This window comes from Camponotus floridanus, unplaced genomic scaffold (genome assembly GCF_003227725.1).
Source record: "Camponotus floridanus strain SB8 unplaced genomic scaffold, Cflo_v7.5 scaffold93, whole genome shotgun sequence".
Lineage (NCBI taxonomy): Eukaryota > Metazoa > Arthropoda > Insecta > Hymenoptera > Formicidae > Camponotus > Camponotus floridanus.
This window is the reverse complement of record NW_020229864.1, coordinates 524295-530294: the sequence shown is the minus strand read 5'-3', so window position 1 is coordinate 530294 and position 6000 is coordinate 524295.

Sequence of the window (6000 nt, the reverse complement as noted above, 5' to 3'; positions counted from 1 at the left end):
TGAATGGACGGTGGAGTTTGCGAGGTTAATAGAGAAAGCAAAAGGGTTTATATGTTTCTTGGTGAAGATCATTAGAGAGGTTTTCGAAGGAGAAATGGTAAGGCCTTTGGATGTAAGATATTTGGCGGCTTTGTTTGCCGAGAGCTCTAACTCCGCGAGCGCTTTGTCGATGTGACGAGAGCTGACAAAAATGGCGATGTCGTCCGCGAACTGAATTATTTCACAGTCCTCCCCTATGAATTTATTTAGTTTCGATACGTATATGTTGAATAGGAGGGGGCTAAGTATGGAGTCTTAAGGGACTCCTTTGTAATAACGTACGTCAGAGATGTCTCCGTTAATTACGAACTGAAGCTTACGTGCATGGATGAGTGAGTAGATGAACTGGCACAGGATGAGAGGCAAGCCTAGATCGACGAGGTCTGAGATAAGGATGGCGGGAATGACGTCGTCGAAAGCATTAGAAAGGTCTAGAAAAAGGCATGCAGTGGAGATACCACGGGTGAAGCTAGTGTGAATCTCCGTGGTGAGGATAGACAGGTTGTCCTGACATGACCGAAACTTGCGGAAGCCAAATTGTGTGGAGGGGAGTTTTTCATATCTTTCCATCCACCAATCTATTCTAAGGAGAATGAGCTTTTCGAGAATTTTGAGGCAGCAAGAGGTGAGTGAAATAGGACGGTATTTACCTGGGGTTGATTTGGGAATGAGGTAGACCAGCGAGTGGCTCCACAACTCAGGGAACTCTCCGGAAAAGAAAAGGTCATTAAGAATTGACAGCAAAAGAGAAAAATATACGGTGGGAAGGTTAGAGAGAGTGAAATAGTCTATTTGATCAAATCCAGGAGAGGACTTCTTGTTCTTAAGGGAGAAAATTACGTGTTGAAGCTCTTCAGGTTGAAAAGGATCGAAAATGTGGCAGGAGTGGGGACGAGTCAGTAGAAAACAGGTCGAGGGGAGTTTGTGAAGACATGGGGGGGGAAATAGAATTGATTAGGTCTAGGATTGCGGGCGGCATGTCGCTGTTGAGAGGAGGAAGAGAAGAAGTTGAGCTGAGGAATCTATTTTTGAACCTTTTTACAATACGCCACAAGGCGGAAATACTGGTGGAGGAAGTGATGGACTCACAAAAAGATTTCGAGCCTGTGCGTTTCGCGTGACGGATTTTTTTGGTAAGTGCTTCCTGTTTCTTCAGATTGAGGTAACTGAGGCTGGAAGGATGTCTGCGGAACGCATTGAGTGCTTGTTTCCTAAGCCCTACGGCTTCAGAGCATTGCTCGTTCCACCAGGGAGCAGGAGGACGAGTGAGAAGGTTTAGCTCTGTTGTTTGATTTAACTTTTCCACGACTTAGAGAGGGAGAGTCGTTAGTAGGAGGTTTGTGCGTGGAAAGCAAGGTAGTAATAGTGTCTCTGAGAAAGTTGCAGAAGATGTCGTATTTTTCTGTTGGGGAGGAAGCTGAGTCAACGCGGTTGGAGAGAGAGGAGAAAGTGAGCGAAAAAGTAGTGAAGAGGAGTTTCCTGTTAATCTTGGAGGTTTGAAGTTTGTGCGAGAAGAAGGAACGAGATTGCACAGGTTGATTAACGGTGATCAGAGATGGGATGTGATCGCTGTCTAATGAGTCGTCAAAAGAGCTCCAGGTACAATAGGGAGTCAAGCCAGAAGAGACGAAAGTAAGATCGATAACTGAAGATGAGTGGGTGGAATAAGAGATGTATGTGGGGGTTCCGTCATTGATAGAAGAGAGGAAAAAGTCATGGGAAGCGTCAAATAAGGAGACACTTATGGAATCAGAGCGATTGCAGCCCCAAGAGGTGTGATGTGCATTAAAGTCTCCTGTAATAATAATCTGTCCAGAGGTTGGAATTGAATTGAAGAGGTCTTCCCAGGCAAAGGTAGAGGAACTGGATGGATGTCTATAAATGGAGACAATAAAGATGTCGGTGTGAAGAGAAGAGATTCTGACTGCGACCGCCTCGAGGATCCCGTCCGGGGAAAAAATAGAATCGAGTTTTGTGAAAGGAATAGATTTATTGATTGCCAGCAGGACACCACCAGATTTGTTAGAAGGACCATCCTTCCGTATATGAAAATTATTTAGAAAGAAATCCTTATCTGGGGAGAGCCATGTTTCAGATAACGTGAAAATGTCAAATTGATCACTAATTTGAACGAGGGAGTCCCCTTTGTTGGATATGCCGTGACAATTCCATTGGAAAAGCGTAAGGTTGTTGTAAGTTGTCTTGTTAGCCATACTAGATAGGTGGAGGAGGGGGGGAGTTGTCCGAGTTAACGGGAAAATTACGAATAAAATGGACAATGGTGGGGACAAATTCGGAAAAATCAGAAAAAGTAAGCAGAGGTAAAAGCTCAATAATGAGCCGTACAATGTGATTGAGAGCATTCTAAGGAGTGACTGGGGGAATTGAAGGGGAAGAGTTAGATAGAGTAGGAGGATTGTCAGAGAGGTTTGCAGGAACAGCTGAGGAAGTAGAGGGGAATGCAAGAAATGATACGTTGGGGTATGGAGGCTTGTGGGAGGGGGGGGAAGGCGGGGATTTTTATTGGGGCGTGTAAGGGCAGGGAGAGAGGCAGAGGATTTCAAAGAAGCTTTGTCGCAGACAGGAAAGCAAAGAGGGGGGGATTGGAGGCTAGGAGAGGAGAAGAGCGTCTTGGAGGCTTGAGCGAAAGAGAGATGCGGTGAAGTGTAGTCAAGCGAGGGGGATGAAGCGTGTAAATTGGGGACCGGGGGACGAGGTGTGAGACGGGAACTTTTAGTTTCGGAAACTCTTCAGAGGACGAGGAGAAGGAGGGAGGGATTCTGTTACCTTTAAAGATTTCTCTTGCGTTCAGCAAGGAAATATTCCTGTAAGCTGCGTATTTTCTTATTTCCTTCTGAGTAAGAAATTCTGGACAGGTGAGTGAGTCTGCTCGATGCTCGCCTTTGCAGTTTGCGCACTTGGGTGATCGGTGACCCTGATGACAATGTTCCTCTGAGAAGGAGTGGCCTTTCTCTCCGCAGTGAGAGCAGCGAGGCTTGCTTTTGCAGTTGATCTTGATGTGTCCAAATCTATAACATTTATTGCACCTTGAGACTCTTGCGACATAGGGCGAAACAGGGTAGCTGACGTGAAATAAATATATGTGTTTAGGAATTTTCTGCCCCTCAAAGGTGATCGAGACTGAGAGAGACGGAGAGTAAGAGACCACTGATGGAGAATCAGACTGAGAATCCAAGTAAGAAGGTGACGTGACTCTACGATTAAGTCTGCTCACTGTGATGATCTTAAAAGGGCTGACGATGCTGTCTAAAATTTGCTGGTCTGTGAATTCAGGAGGAACGTCTCTGATAATTCCCTTTCTAGAGGTGCGAAAGGGAGGGATGAAGGCCTCTAAGTCCTTCTCAGCTAATTTCCTATCGCTGACTAAAGCATTTGCTGCTTCTTTGGACTTGAAGTAAATAGATGTCTTGGAGAAACCTGCTTTTTTGGTTTCTAAAATGCCGTTTATGCTAAGTTCGCACACGGCTCTTCCTACGTAAATGGGATGCAGCTGAGCTTTCGGGTTGGAAATGCGTTGGACGTGGACGTCGAACGATCCAGCATTATTATCAGAGTATCTATTATTTCGAATAGTGTCTGTGAGCGATATCACCGATCCAGAGTTCGGTTCTTGATGGGATGTTAGACTAGTCTCTGTGCTAGAGCGTGAGATTTTAGAAGAGGCTGGTAGAAATTTTTTTTCTATAGGCCGCTTGCCTAAAATCTTGGTGCGAGTCACAGGCGAAGAGCCTGACTCAGTAATTAATGACTCAAGTGCGGCAGACATGTCGGGATCTTCCAAATCCATAATTAAGGATATTCTCGACTATATAAATAAGTGAGATTGTACTTACAGATAGTAAGACGGTGCAATATCCTGCACTGATGTGTGAATCCGATAGATTCCTTTCTCCGGGGAGGAAGGGGAGGAGGGATAGGAATGCGCGGGAAAGTGCGTCGTAATGGCCGAAGCCGGGAACAAAGGCGCGAGAACGTTGCTGAATGCGCTCTGTTATTAGTCTTCCACTTGTGAAGCCGCCGAAAATTTATATGTCCAGAGGAGGCACACAGTAAATGAATCAAATACAACTGGTATTTGACGCGCGAAGTAGCCCAGAAATGGGCTGATTTGCAAAATCTTGAGGAGGCACTCGAAGATACGTGTAACTGCTAAAACACCAAGATGGCGACCCCCCCCCCCCTACATGTACTAATTATATTACAAAAATATATTATAAAACTATTTAGTTTTTTATAATAATTAAACTTTTTTTTCTCTCTCTCTCTATATATATATATATATTTAAAATAATAAAATAAAAAAAAAATTTTTAATGAGTGTTGCAATTTTCCACACTACCCACGGCGTATCACCAATGGGTAGATTTTTTTTTTTTTTTTTTATGTGGATCTTCGCCTAGAGCTCTATTATACCACATTGCATTATTTTGTCATTTACAAGTGTCTACATGATGTCTGTTATACAGACAAGATGTTTTTAATATTTTTACTTTCCACAAATATGATGTCTGTTACACAGACAAGATGTTTTTAATACTTTTGCTTTCCACAAATATGTCTGTTATACAGACAAGAATATTCTTAATACTCCTACTTTTTACAAGTATGATGTCTGTAACACAGACAATATGTTTTTTACGTATTTATCTTTTACAAGCGTAATGTTTGTAATAAATTTATTATTTATGAGATGAGAGGTCAGCTATGTCAATGGTATCTGCAGCATGTAATCTTAAAATACTTTTATTTTTTTTAGAAACAGTAACATATAATTTATCCGCTGACATAAGAGACAAATGCTTTTCATCAATTTTCATTTTGATAGCCGTCTCGCCTCTCATTTTTAATACATTAAATGCAAATTTAAATACACAAATAGCATTAACAGCTGACGAAAAACTGTTACGTTTTTTTGTTTTTAAATTATTTAAAAGAGAAAACATTCTCTCCGAATCGACATTTAAATGTGGAAGAGATCGAATAGTACTTATAACATTTGTTAAATTGGGATATTTAGCAAGATTGTTGTGTCGACTTTGTAAAATTTTTTTCCACATGCTGTCGAAATTTAATTTAGAAAAGTTTTGTTTTTCTTCTATTGTAAAATCTGATGATAAGGCCATCCATTCCTCCTTTAAATCATTTTCATCAAAATCGCCGATAGTTTTAGCTATAAAAGAAACATCAATGAATGATGTTTTTCTATTGTTATCAAATAAATTTATATATGGTCGAAAAACTTGTAACTTTGATAAAAATATATTATTTAGAGGTAATCTTTTACGAATTTCTTCTGCAGCAGTCACATAAAATAATAAACAATTCTCTCGAACAATTGTAACTATGTTTATGTGACCTTCCAGCGTTAATTCGTTTAGATATTCCTCACATTCTGATCCCAAAATAATTTCGTTAATAGGTTTTTGATTTTCTTTTAATGAAAATATAATATTTAAAGAAAATGGTTTTAAATATTCTTCTTTTATAAAATTTCGACAGATTTGGAAAAGAAAGTTTAAAGATTTTGGATATAACAAATGAATCCTTGTTTCTAATGCTTGAAAAAATGCATTAAAAAAATTCAAAACGTATTTTAAAATAGAAAATAAGCTTTTATCTCTACGTTGTCCATCATAGACAATAGATATTCTCCAGAATTTGTTTTTTCGCTCACAACTATTTCAGTAAGAAAGTATTTAATTGTATTCTAAATTCAAGAAGTCTTTCGATACATAAATAATGCGAAAGCCAGCGCGTATCACATAATTTCAATATTTTGCGATTTGTTTCTTGGAAACATTCACAAAATTCACGAAAAATTGCCGTGCATTTTGGACTGCTATTGAGATAAGTAGTAATTTTTTTTAGAAATTCCTCGCAATATGCAGGCATTTTAGAACATGCAGCATGCGCTGTTAATGCGGAGGAATGATATGGGCA